Source organism: Pinus tabuliformis, chromosome 5_2 (genome assembly GCF_031772625.1).
Source record: "Pinus tabuliformis cultivar Carrire ecotype Pingquan chromosome 5_2, CPIR1, whole genome shotgun sequence".
Classification (NCBI taxonomy): Eukaryota; Viridiplantae; Streptophyta; class Pinopsida; order Pinales; family Pinaceae; genus Pinus; species Pinus tabuliformis.
This window is the reverse complement of record NC_142306.1, coordinates 328001309-328016081: the sequence shown is the minus strand read 5'-3', so window position 1 is coordinate 328016081 and position 14773 is coordinate 328001309.

Sequence of the window (14773 nt, the reverse complement as noted above, 5' to 3'; positions counted from 1 at the left end):
TCTTCTAGTTTTAGGATTTGTGAATTTCTTAATTGCAAGGAAGAAGAAGGTGTTTCTTCAATAAATTGAACTAGGGCTAATGAAGGAAGAGCTAAATGTGATGGAATGATGGCTTCCTTCCCATATACTAAGTTGAATGGAGAAGTGCCTATAGAGGCCTTCTGAGTTATCCTATCAGCCCATAGAGCAAATATTAAAGCTTTGTGCCAGTTTCTTTGATTTTGATCAACAATTCTTTTGATTATTCTAAGGAGATTTTTATTAGTGGATTCTGCCAAACTGTTTCCCTAGGGATAGTAATTAGTAGAATATTTGAGTTTAAAACCTCTCCTAATTGAAAATTCAATCATACCAATGCCCGAAAAATAAGATGCATTATCAAATATAAGTGCAGAAGGCAAACGAAATCTTGTAATGATAAATTGATCAATAAATTCAATAACAAATTCAGAATTGACTACCTTTAGTGGAATTTTTTCCACCCAATTAGTGAAGTAATCTGTAGTAGTCATAATATATCTATGTTGTTTATAAGAATGAGGAACGATCTCACCTATGATATCCAGTCCCCATTGTTCGAAAGATTTCTCAATGTTGACTGGCTGCAGAGGCAAGGCTGGTTTTCGTTGTCTTCCAGACGCAGTTTGGCATGGTTTGCATTTCCTTACGTATGTGTGGGTATTGTTGAAGAGAGTGGGCCAGTAGTGTCTAGCATGTAAGATTTTGTGTGCAGTAGTATCTCCTCCAAAGTGTCCACTTGTTGGTCCATCGTGAAGTTCCTGCAAAATTGTTTGTGCTTCAGACTTTTCAAGGCATATTAACAATATGGAATCATAGTTTCTCCTAAATAACACATTATCAACAATATCATAATGACTTGCTTTTAATCGTAAAGCTCTTTTTCTTTTATGATTGAGTTCGGGAGGAGCATATCCATTTTTCAAATAAAAAATTAAATCAGCATATTGGGACTCAGTATCAATTACACTTACCTCATAAATGTGTTCATTGTTACATGTGTCCCCTTCGGCTGGTATGTTAGATTCTCCTGTAAGCAACTTGCAGAAACCTTGCCCTTTGACAATTTTGGCTGGTTTAATTTCAATATCGTACTCCTGCAGAGTTGTTACCCAATTTTCTCTCTTTTCTCCTAATTCTTTATGCATTAGTAATTGCCTCACTGTTGGGAATGCGACCATTACTTTCGTGTGTTTTTTAAAAAGAAAAGGTCTAAAATGCTTTACAGATTTATATACAGCAAATGCTTGTTTTTCTACTTCTGAATAATTTAATTCAGCACCCTGAAAATTTGAACTGAAAAAAGAGATGGGTGCTTCAATTTTATGATTATTAGTTTGTGTCAAAACAATGACATAAGGCATTGAAGAAGCAAAGGTATATAAGAGGAAACGATTGGAGAAATTCGGATTATTTAAAGAAGGAGAATTGATAATTATCTGTTTGATTAAATCGGATGCTTGCTTTTCATGATGACCCCATTTAAAAATTGTGCCTTTCTTAATCATTTGTTGTAACGGAAAAATAAGTTGTGAGAAATCAGGGACAAACCTTTTGACAAAATTGATCTGTCCAAAAAATGATTGCATGATTTTTTTGTTATATGGTGGAGAAATTTGTGAAGTTTTTTTTATTATATGAGGGTCAATGTAAATTTCATTTTTTGATGCGAAAAAAGACTTTTTCGGATTTAACGAAATCACATATTTTCTGAAGTGTTCAAAAATTTGTCTTAAGTCTTGCAAATGATTATTTATGTCCTTTGAATAAAAAATAATGTCATCCAGATAAACAACAATTGTTTTGTTTAACATACCTTTGAAAGCTATATCCATGGCTTGTTGGAAAGTGGCCCCTGCGTTTATTAAATCGAATGACATTTTTTGGTAGGCATAAGTTCCCCATTTAGTTATGAAAGTAGTCTTTAGCCTATCATCTGGGTGGACCATGATTTGATTATAACCTGAGAAACCATCAAGAAAAGACATAAGTTCATAACCAACAACTGATCGTAAAATCTGTTCCATAGTGGGTAGCAGGAAATTATCCTTTTTACTGGCCTTAGTGAAATTCCTAAAATCTATACAAATGTGGATATCACAAATTTTCTTCCTAACAAGTACCAAGTTGGAAACCCATCTTGAATGCCTAACAGGAAAAATGATTTTAGCCTTAAGGATTTTATTCAATTCCGTTTTTATTTGATTTTCTAAGTTCGAATGAATTTTCCTTAATTTTTGTTGGACAGGCTTATCATTAGATGTCATCGAAATTGTGTGTTGAATGATGGAGGTTTCAAATGTTTTGAGATCTTCGTATCTCCAAGCAAATATATCCTTATATTTTTTTAACAAATCAATGAAGGATAATCTTTTTTCAGACGAGATACGAAGTCCTAAATTGATGTTCTAAGGTTTAAGATATGTTCCAAGGTTTATTAGTTCAAATCTCAAATTTGAACTTTGTAGCTTTGAATTAGTAACTCTTTTAAATTTGTCTTTTAAATCATAAATATCCTTAATTTTTACTACAGATTTGGGTATGGGATTATCATTGTGTTAGTGCCTAAATCTACCTCAGGCTGAAGGAAGGTAGGTCTAGGGTAACATCAAACCACGCTTAACCTGGTAGCTAGCCCTACCAAGTCAGGAGAGGGCTCTCTCATTGTCAATCTCAATTAGAATATGGAAACTAAGGCTTGAGATGACTGAAAATAAATGCTGATTTTAGGCTAGGTATATTAGGTCAGAGGATTTTGTTTGATTTTGATGGTTGGTTGCTGGATCAAATGAAGACGACAGCTTTGGGTCCGGGAAATCAACTCAGATTTGCAGGAGATTTTGTGGGGCGAGGTAGGTAGGTGTTTTGGCACTCTGAATTGGGTGTGATGGTAAGTCTAAGACCAGTGAGGAGTTGGAGAGGGCATGCAAAGTTCATGAGTCCTCTTCAAACAGCAAAAAACATTAAAAACTAAATGTATCCTCAAGGCAGAGCACTGAATATCAATGGATTCCACCTATTTATCTTGATTCATTTAGTTATGAAGAAAGAAATAGATGCTAGCACATATACACATAAGAGAAACTAAATAACAAAGGAGGAAACAATTCCAAGACACATTACCACGAGAATCCCACAAAATGCTGCAAAACCCTAGTTCATTTCCTTTCCAAACTACAAAAGTGATTTACAATGAAGCTCTTTGCATCCACAAGAGTCCAACCTTTACAAATGATTAAGAAAGTACATAATATAGGCATCAAACCACCTATGCTAGCCATCAGGGGTCGAATCCATGAGTCAAGGAGCTATTTCAACAACATCTAAACTAGGAACTAGAAAATAGTCAGTGGAATAGCTTGCCTCTAAAACTATGAAAACTGATTCATTCAACCTCAAATCACCTCTAACTGATGTATCTACCCCCTCAAGTCATTTTTCATAAAATTTACATCATATTACATAATTTACCATCACAAATTTACTAAGGAGAATAGAAAAAGTCAACTGATAGTCAAACTGGGTGAAATTCTGAGTTTTTAGGCAAAATTGGCAAAAATTTGCCTGATGCGCAGCGCCCTGAGCTTGATGCGTAGCTCCGCTTCATGACTACTTTTGGAGGCCTTTCACTTCACCAAATCAGGCCCAAGATAGCTTGTTGGAAAGCTCTGCCTGTCTAGTTTCTGGAACACTTTGAATTTTCTAATTTGGAGTTGATTTTCCCCTTCAAAAATCATTTCTCCCAAGACTGGTTCCTATGGGTCCAAAAAGTGGCAGAGAGGGCATTTTTTAGGTGTTTTTTTCCCTTTAGGTGACCCAAATCTCCTCCAAATTTTATGAAACTTTCTGGGTTTCATTATTTTTCCATGAGGAATCCAAAACTGCAAGTCATTTGGAAAAATGCTGAGCCAACTCAATGCGCAGCGCCGGTGGCACTGCACATGAGCTGAAATTTCCTGTGTTTTTATGTACAATATTGCAAAATAACAAAAAGTTCCCAAAATTTCTTCAAATTTAGCAAGAAGCAACCATATTAAGTGCTTTGCTAAGCTAATGAAGCTTCAACCAAAATCTTGAGTTTATCATGTCCTGTCTTGGCCCTTAAGGCGCTCCTTAGTTTGGCTTTTAACCTCTTCACCCTTATGTTGCAAATTTTATTCCGGGTTAGGTAGTGATAGGCCATGTGGCACAACATTTTCTTCTCTTTATTGGCCTTCTCAAGCATCTTCTCAAGGTGAATGTTCACCCTTTCCAACCATGATTCTCATTCAGCCTCAATTTCTTGCTCAACGGATGTCATCTTGATTTTTCTTCTCTTTGCCACTTACCTATTTTCTCTAATCATTTGTAGCTCCATAATAGCTTGCTTATCTTCCAACTACTTTCTTTCCTGCTCAAGATAGTTGATGATCCATTTGGCCCTCTAAAGGTTAAGTGATAAGGCTTGTATTTCAACCTCCTTCTCTTTGATAATCATGTCCTTGAGTCTTGAGCTTTGAGAGCCCAAATCAGTGACATCCTTCTCAATCAAAATAAAGTCCCTATCTTTCCCTTCAGTAGGGTCCTCCTCATGCATCTTTTGCTTTCCTTTGTCTCTGCCCTATACCTGTTTAATTGGAGAAGAAGGCAAAGCCCCTTTCACCCCAGTGAAGATAGCATTTGCCTGTGGTCCAGTGAAGAAAACGAGACCCCTTCCACCCCTGGTGGAGATAGTACTCGTTTGGCAGCTGCAAAAAGCGTCCTAGTGCCTCTTTCATAAGTAACAAGCACAAGAACATGAGCCTCTTCTATTTTACTTTCAGGCTCTTTTTGTTGCCAGGAAGGTTCACCTTCCTCTTGAGGATCTGAAAATATTTGAGGCCCCTTGAAGCATTTATGGGCAATGAAAGTTTCCCATGACACTCCCAAATGAGTGAGCTGATGAAAAACAACAATTTTGACGACGAAAAAATGATAAATACTATTGAGCTGCTATGGATATGGTTTTCTTTTTGCAATCACTGTCATCCTCTATATGTTTTTACATCTGAAATAAGGAATGCTCATCATTCTGACCCTGGTGAAGTTAAGCAATCTGATGTGGTAGGCATAAAGTCTGGAGAACCTACCCTCACATGTAAAGTATTTGATGATAAGCTTCATTAGTGGAACATACCAGTCCTCCAAGAATTTGAAAGGAAACACCCTGCTAAGTTTACCGTGGTATTTGGCCTTGATGTAAGGTTCATAATGTTGTTTACTGATATTCTACCTTTTGTTCCACTTTTCCCCTACATCTAGCATTCTTGTAGCTTCTGCAAGATAGCTGGTGAAAGAGTGAAATTTACCAGCGAGATGCACCACATTATTTTCCATGTTTATCACAAACTGCCTTGCTAACTCATGGTGATATTTAACCCTCTCAACCATTTCACAAAACTCAAAACAGGACTGATATCTGAAACATGTGGTGGCTAGAGGGCAAGCAAGGAGTTCACTCGTGCTAATAGGTTCCTCCCTAATGATTTTTCCACCCTTGTGAGGTTTCCTAGACTACACATTTCTTTCCCTTGAGCTATCACTAAGTGTATCTTCTTCAAAATTTGATTCACTGCTTCTTTCCATGATGCTTGTCTTAATGATGCAATGTGATGATGATATGGTGGACAATGATAATGGGTGGGGACAAAGAAGATGAGTATGAAGAGATTTTGCAGGGAACAATAGCAATGAAGTGGAGTAGGGGAATGAAGGGAAAGATTTAGGAAACTAGGGTTTTGACTTATGAGGGACTTAGGGTTTAATGAAGGGAATTAGTTTTTTAGGGGAATAGGGAAAGGGAAAATGGAATTAATGGGTAGATTAAGGGCAATGAAGTTTGGGAAAAGGGGAAAAAGATGGTGGTTTTGTAATGCAGTGAAAATTTTGCAATGAGATGAAAATGTATGAAGGCAAGCTAGGGTTTTGATTTTAAGAAGCAAAACTCATGAAGAAAACATGAAGAAGACTAATTTCAGCTCAAGATTGATGAAAACTTACTTGTAGGAGTGAAATGCAGCGTTTGGGAGAGTTTAGGATGAATTTGAGTGATTTTGGAACCTCCCTGGCCAATGCGCAGCGCACTGGGCCCAATGCGTAGCGCCTGCTTGATGCGCAGCGCCTGTGTATTTTTACACTGGCAGAAGACACGCAGCGTTGGTCTGATGCGCAGCGCCAACCCTTTGATGCACAGCGCCAGGCAAACTTGCTGCAAAAACAGGGTTTTCTTCCTCCTTTGCTCAATTTCCCTTCAAATCGCGATTTTGGCTCTTCACTTGATGTTTTGCACAATGAAATGAATGGCTAGCATAAATTCACTTTATAAATGATGCACTTTAATTTTTCCTCATTGCAAACCCACTTTTATAAAGTCTTAGTCACTTTTTCTCAAAAACTCTGTTTTTCATTTGAAGTTTGACTTTTCTTGACCATTTGATGGATTGATGCATTGGTGCTTTTATTTTTGTAGTAGCAGAAATTGGCAAGGTGACTAGGAACAGCTGCTAAACTTATTACATATAGAAACACTTAAATTACATGAAATTTGTACATAAAATGGAAAAACTCTGTTTTGAGGTAAAAAAATGATTTATTGAGCATATCAAAAGTAAATTTATGATTTGATGAACTTATTAATCCTCCTCATGTGCCTGCTGACCTTTTTATTCAATTAAGATGACCACGATGACAAACCCTAAGACCTAGTGAGACTAAACCCTAAAACTAATTTTTATAAATGAAATAAAACAGGATGACAGTAAATGACCTAAAAATTGTGAAAACAAGTCAGCAGGTGAATGTCATGAGGGAAATTGACATGAAACCACTACCATAAGTTGATCCATGACCTAATGGAATGCAGCTGATCGGATGAGACACCTAATATGTGTGCAAAAGAGCAATTTGATCATTGATGGAAGTGTGAAGATACTGACACTAACACATTGATTTTCTGTTTTAATTTATCATTGTGTTCATCCTCATCAATTATTTGGTCATCGTATGATTTTTCAGAAGTTAAGAAGCTTAAAATGTCTTCATCATCATTAAATACCAACCAATTGGTGATATTATCAGGAATGGATGGTCTAAAGATTAACTCTATAGAAAATCTATCGGGACTGTAATCTTCGGATGGGATCAATTTTGATGCAACGTTAGCAAGAAGGTCAGTGCTGGCATTCTGAATCCTAGGAATAGCAGAAATGTTAAATGCTAAAAAATGTGAAGTGAGAGACTGAACCAAAGACTGATAATGCTTCAAGTGTGTAGAGATACAATTACAATGTTTGGATCTCAAAAAACTTGACAGTATTTAACGTCAAGGCTAATTGATTTGTACATGCCTTGGACCAATGCCTCATATTCCGCAATATTATCTGTGCATTTGAATTCCAATCTGCAAGTCAACATTGTATTCACGCCTTCAAGATTAATCAATATGCAACCTGTTCCTGCACCATCACTTGATATCGACCCATCAAAATACAATGTCCAGAATAAAGAATTAACTAATGGTTTTTTTAGCATATTTACACATCTGGAAAAGTTTGTCTGTGAAAAAATTTCAATTTGAGAAGTTATAGAATTACTAAAAAATGGTGACGTTTGTGCTTTAAAATCTTCAAAAAATGATTAAGTAGAATAGTTTCCAAGAATGTTGTTATTAAATGCTACTGCCTAATTAAATGCTACTGCCTAATTAAATGCTATTGCCTCATTTTTCACCTTTCAAATCTGTTACCGAATGTTTCATGTGTTTTTCTTGGTTGATTCTAATTTGATTTGGCTTTCCATTATATCAAAGCCATTAGTGAGACCAATCAGTGGAAAAATAACCGTGTAGTTTTTCTAACCAATCTCTACTAAGAATTAAACCGTAGAAATCTCGGATATCAACAACTAGTATATCAATTATTTGAGAAACTTCAAGATTTGAAGATAATCTAATAAGAACTGAATTCATTTCTTCTATGACTCTGACTTTTGTTCTATCGAGTTGCACTGTGAACGACAGTTTTCTGGGGTGACATGTTTAATTTCAGACAAACTGAATATGGCATGATATTCAAAGAAGCCCTTGAATCTACCAAGTAGTTATGTACATTTTTTATTAAATATTTCAAAATTCAAAAGAAAAGAAGGGGTATGTGAATTAGACTTGGCACCTATCATAATAGGATCAGAGGAACCAAATAATGGATGACCAAGAGGTTTACCCATTCCGTTAGAAGCTTTGGATACCACAGCAGCAGGAAGAGGAGAAGCAGGTACTGCGTTCAATTCTTTCAGTAAAAATTTATGTTGTTGTTTGAGTTTAGTGAGTTCATGAAGGGAAATGTTTGCTTTTATTTTCTTCATATCCTCAACTATATTGTACTCAATAGTATCTGAAACTACTAAGGTTCTGGGCGAAGATGAAGAATTGGATGAAGATTGAATTACTCGGGGGGAAGTCGAAGTGGAAATGGATTTTTTAACAACTTTATCTTTAGCAGTGGAAGTTGAAGGTTTCTATTATTGAATTGGTTGTATAGGATGAACTCGACCTTTACTTCTTATGCCAACATGTAACGCTTCATATTCATTTTCACTATCAGAAATAGGAAGAATAAAATCCCACATTCCATTTAACTCGATTATTTATTCATCTTGGGATTCATCAGCAGAAAATGATGCTTCCTCCTCATCTTCATCATCAGTTTCTGCATTAGAGATCATGTTTGGAGGTTGTGGCTTAGGTGGTTGATTTCTTATGTATGTTCTAAAATGTTTTTTGGAAGAAGATTCAGCTACTTGTTTTTTGATCTCTACCATCTCGTTAGACAAAGTTTTAAGGACTTGTTGCAAGGCTTCAAGATCAAAGGGATCTTTAAGTGCTTTCTTTTTATATTCATCCTTAAATATAACTCTTTTTAATTTTTTGTTGTCCTGATCCTTTTCCTTTTCTAGTCCATTTATCCCCTTCTCTACAAACACAGTTTCTTTCATGTTTTCTACCAAGGAATTTTTATTAGCTCTATCTACAAAAATTGCTACATTAGAAGGAAGAGATGAAATATACAATGCAATTTGTACATCGACACAAGGTATAGAAGTAGTTGGGATTTTATTTAACAATTTGTTAAATCTGGAATTGAAATCTTTTATCTTTTCCCCTGAATTCATTTTTAAATTGGAAAGGTTGTTGATAAGAGATGCGGTTGAGCGATCATCACCAAATTTAGTCAAAATTTGTTCTTCAAAAATATCCCAACTAGTAATAGAATTGGTTGGTTATGAAAAGTACCAAGACCCTGCTGATCCTGTAACAGTTTACTAGAATAATATAACAATAATGTCTTCTTCAACTACATCATTAAGATTGATGGCTAACATATAATTATGAAGGTTCTCTTCAGCAGGTAACCCATCATCAGGATTTAATTTGGGAAGCCATATTTCAGGATGTTTTGGTAGAGGATGAAGTGGTGATGGCATTTGAAAAATTCGAGGATTGCACCAAGGCCTAGCTGCCATTGTAACAGTTGGGGAGGTGGATGTGATGAAAGAAGAACTAGCGGTTGTGATAGTGCTGCTTGAGGAAACACTAGTCATTTGTGTAGAGGAAATGGAAATAGATGAAGTGATCGGTAGAGAAAAAGGAAATGAAAAAGGAATAAATGGAGATGTTTGTGAATGAGAGAATGAGGTAATCTCACTAGTAGATGTTTGGGAACCTAATGTATCAGTTTTCATTCGGCGGGATTGAAGTGGAAATTCAAATGGTGAAATGCCAAGTTTTGCACTTTGGGACCAAGTCAAAACACCAATTCTGTGAAAAATATAAGTTATACCTCCTTCAGAAACATAAGATGATTCAGGCTTTTCTGTTGAAATGGAGACGTCTTCTAATTTCTTTATCAAAGCTATATTTTCTAGTGATTCTGGAGTATAATCTGTAGGGATTACCTGAGGAAGTATTCTAAGAGACTTGGGAGGCGATTGTACAACTCCTTATCTAAAAGTAGGAGATTCTGGAGGGGATCTGGAAGTTGTAGGATATTTTAAGGGGAAATCACCCTTGGAATGGCCTTTTTTTTTTGGATTGGACTTAATTGTCATTCATAGTCTGCAGGCCCTCCTTCTAGCGCCAAAAGTGTTGAGGCCTGGAAATTCCAGCATCAACACAGGGGAAAACCACCTAGTCCGAACCTTAAGACAACTCCTTTTCCATTTAGGTAGTGGCTCCGACTGGATATAATGGGACCAATTTCCCAATGAAAGGTGATTGAATGAATGTGTAATGATTATAGTGGACTGAAATATATGGATTTTCATCAATGAATTAAATGGAAAACATATGCATTAATCTACTCTATAACCCGAGATTGTTTAACATTTATCTAAATGTGATCTATAATGATTTTCCTTAGTAAATGACAATATAGATTGCTCAAACACTAATGGAAATGAAAATATTTCAAGATGATTACTTTGGTTAAATAGTTAATCAAAATAATGTGTATAACTCATATCACATTTAAAGCTAGAGCTCTGCAGCGCGCGCTCTCCCCGTGAGCCCCTCCCTGGTGCACCCCGAGGGCCCCCAGTCTTGAGCATTGACCTGATCAGAGCAACCTCCTGCTGTGATCATGGAACCACCATATCCATCGGAGGATGGAGATCCTCCTCTAGAAAAATTGATCTCTGAGCATGATGAAAATGTAGATGCCTTTGCATCCCTGATCTCTGCCATTGACCCCCCAAGAAACAGGCCTTCGATATCCAAGTTTGTGAAGAAGCTCGAAGACATCCCTGAGATATCTCTACCTTCGTCTCTTCCCCATCGGGCGGCTCTGTCTCTATTTGAAAGGGGCTTGGTCGACCAGTTTACAGGACTCTGGCCTTCTCCTCATTTAGTTCAAAAATGGGTTGAAAGGAACTGGTCCGCTTCAGTAAATGAAAAAATCTCTATAAGGTTCTGTGGAAGATGGTATTACACCTTTTATTTTGAAACGAAGGAAGATTGAGACCTAATCTTCAGAAACAGCCCATACTTCGTGGACATGCGAGGTCTATACTTAAACGGATGGACCCCTAACTTCGACCCTGAATTGGATGTACCTAGAGCAATGTCAGTTTGGGTAAGAATCCCTCATCTCCCTCTACATTGATGGGGTGATGAATCTATAAGGGCCATTGGGAATGCAGTAGGGAAGTATATTGATAGATGTGAACCAAAAGAGAAATATAGAAGAGTCAAAAGCAAAATGGGAACAAGTTAAAATGAAAAAATCAGCAAACAAACAACCACTCACCTCCTCAAGCCAACCCCTAGCTCCCCACCCTCCCTCTGCTCCTTGCCCATCATCCCCCCCCAAGAGAATCCTTCCCTAATCTCCTCATCTTTCATCAATCCCAACCCCTTCGGACCTCTTAATGATCCTCCCATCCCTCCCACATCCCACCCCTCCTCCCCTCATCTTTCTCCTTCCCATATCCTCACCCCCTCCATTCCTATTATCCCTCGCAGCCCTCCTCCCCCCTCAGTTGATAGAATTTTGATAAGAAACCAATCAAAGGAATCACTTCAAACCTTAGAATACCAAAAGAAAGCAGGAAGAAAATCTAACAAAGAACTTAGAGATGAAGCGGCAGCAAAAGAAATGGCTTTAGGAACGCAACAGCCCATGGACTCCTTTTTTGGGAAAAGCTATGGGAACAATGAGAAAAACCAAAATCACCAAAGAGGGAAAGGACCCTCTGCCCATCAACCAAATAAATAATGATTGTGGTCTCCTAGAACTGTCGTGGTTTGGGGATGCCTTTTAAAGTAAATGCAACAAAATATATTCTAGTAAAGGAAATCCCATATATTCTAATGCTTCAGGAGACCAAAACCAGTTGCCAAGACTTAGAAAAAATGATAAAAAATCTAAAAAATTATGAGGGAACAGCTCAAAAAGCTACAGGGGCCTCAGGGGGTATGAACCTTATGGAGGAGAGGAAAATGGGAGTTGCTTCAACAACAAAAGGATCAACACTGGATTAGAACAGACCTAAAAGAGACAACCACCAATGAGCAATTCTGCATTGTCAACATATATGCTCCCAATCACTTTAGGGAAAAAAAAACAATGCTGGAATACGGTTCAAGATACCTTAAATGATACTCAAAATAGAAAAATAATTTTTGGAGGGCACCTCAATCTTGTCCTTAATGTGGAGGAGAAATTTGGCGGGGTTTACCATTCAGATTCTTCAAGGGATGCTATCGAAAACATAATGGAAAAAAATAACCTAATAGACATTCCCCCCAACAATGGTAAGTATACGTGGAACAACAAAAGGGTAGGAAGCAATAATATAAAGGAAAGACTAGATCGCATTTTGGTTTGGGACATCATCATCTCCAACTACAACTCAGCAAGATCAAGAATCATTCACACAATAGCTTCAGATCACAAGTCAGTGGTAATTTCTATGGGGCTGATGGAAAATCAAGGCCCAATACCTTTTAGATATTGCCCAACATGGAACAACAATGAAGACTTCAAAAATCTAATTGCGGATGTGTGATCTCAAAAAGTCACGGGGTCCCCCTATTATGTGTGGGAAACCAAGTTAAAAAACTTGAGAAAGGAACTGAAAACATGGGCCAAAGAAAACGGAAAACAATCAAAGAAAAGAAAGGATGAGTTATTAAAAAAATGGAGAAACTCCGAGAGGCAAAAGAAAACGAGGAGGAGACCAAAGAGGACCATCTTCAGGAAAAGGCCCTCTTCTGGGAAATATATAGAGAAAACCGGAAAGAAGAGGAAGTGGTGAGACTAAAGTCAAGAAGCCTTTGGCTAAAAGCAAGGGATAAAAACACAACCTTTTTTCATAATTTTATGAAAATTAGAAGGGCGAGAAATCAGATCGACAAAATCCAAATTGAGGGACAGGAAATTAGAGGAGCTCTTGAATTTAAAAAAGAAGCACATAAACATTTTGAAAACCTCCCAACAACAAATGGAGAAATCGCAGACTTCGAATCCTTTTTGCAGCATGTGCCAAAGAAGATAAGTGTTGTCCAAAATTCAGAAATTATGCAAGAAATCGGAGAAGAAGAAATTGAGGCAGTTGTTTGGGGCCTCCATCCAGATAAAGCACCGGGTCAGGACGGACTCACAATTGCTTTTTACACACAGTTTTGACATATAATAAAAAAGGATTTAGTAAGAATGAAAAGGAATGTGTTTATAAAAAAAAATGGGAGGCTTTCCTAAATCCTCCTATCTGATTTTAATTCCAATGGATGCAACGCCTTCCACATTTATTATATTTCGGCTAATTTCATTGTCCAACTCTTCTTACAAAATAATAACGAAGATCATAGCCAACCGAATTAAGAAATTTCTCCCTGAGATTATCTTGGAAAACCAAGGAGGCTTTGTTCCAAATAGACAAATTATTGACAACGTTTTGGTTGTCCAGGAAGCTCTACACTCAAGCATGCTGAAAAAAGAACCTGGAATCATCATAAAACTGGATATGGCCAATGCCTTTGACCGTGTAAGTCTTCCTTACCTCACTGCAGTCTTAAAAAAAATTGGCTTCTCAAACGACATCATTGACGTAATCAATGCCTGCATTATGGGACCATGGATAGCCTCGTTGATAAAAGGAAGACCGAGTGATTTCTTTCAAAGTTCTAGAGGGCTGAGGTAGGGTTGTCCTATCTCACCTTTCTTATATATAATAATGGCATATTCCTTAAGTAGAGCTTTGGAAAAGAGTAGGAGAGAAATAACACTAACTGGTTTGCACATACCATATGGTGTAAGAAGCATCAATCACTCCTTGTCGTAGATGACACATTGTTGATGGGTGGAGCCTCATGCATTATTACCCAAAGGTTCAAAAAAGTCATAGATAATTTCATGGAGGTTTTAGGTGATCTCTTAAACAATGCAAAATATAGAATATATGGCTGGAATGCCTCCTCCCGCACCATTCAAAGAATATCTCAAATCCTTGAGATTCCCATATAAGCAAATTGGAGCCACTTCTTCTACCTAGGGCTACCAATATCAAAATAAAACCTAAAGGATGAGTTATGGAGCACATAAACTGAAAAGATCAAGGAAAAAATCCAAAGTTGGGGTATGCTGTGGTTGAACATAGCGAGCAGGGTGACACTAATCAAAGCCATGCTCATTGCGTTGCCAATTTACTAATATGCCACTATTTTGGCTCCGGCCAGCGTCCACAAACAAATGGAATTAAAAATCAGGGGTTTTCTATGGCAGGGAGGAAAAAACGAGACCAAAAAGTTCAGCTTGGTCAAATGGGAACAAGTAATTTTGCGTTATGAGAAGGGAGGTTTATCCATAAGGCTGCCAGGAATTATGAATGTTGCCCTAAGGGCCAAACTTATATGGAGAATGATAACTGGAAAGGACAACTGGTGGAAACAAACTTTGGCATTAAAATATTTGAGCCATCAAAGAATTCACTTGTTGGATGAAAATGTTCCAATAAGGCCATGCTCGCAAGTATGGAAGCTAGTAAAAAAAATGTTACCTACTATCACTAAGTACACTTCGAAGATGCCCGAAAATGGCAAAAGTATTAAGATATGGGGAGGTAGAATCGTGGGGAAAGAGCCTTTATCATCCTACCCAGGTATCCATGAGCTAATAGAATGGATGCAAGATAAGGGGCTAACTTCCCTGCACTCTATATCTTGATGGAAAAAACAAAAATTCAC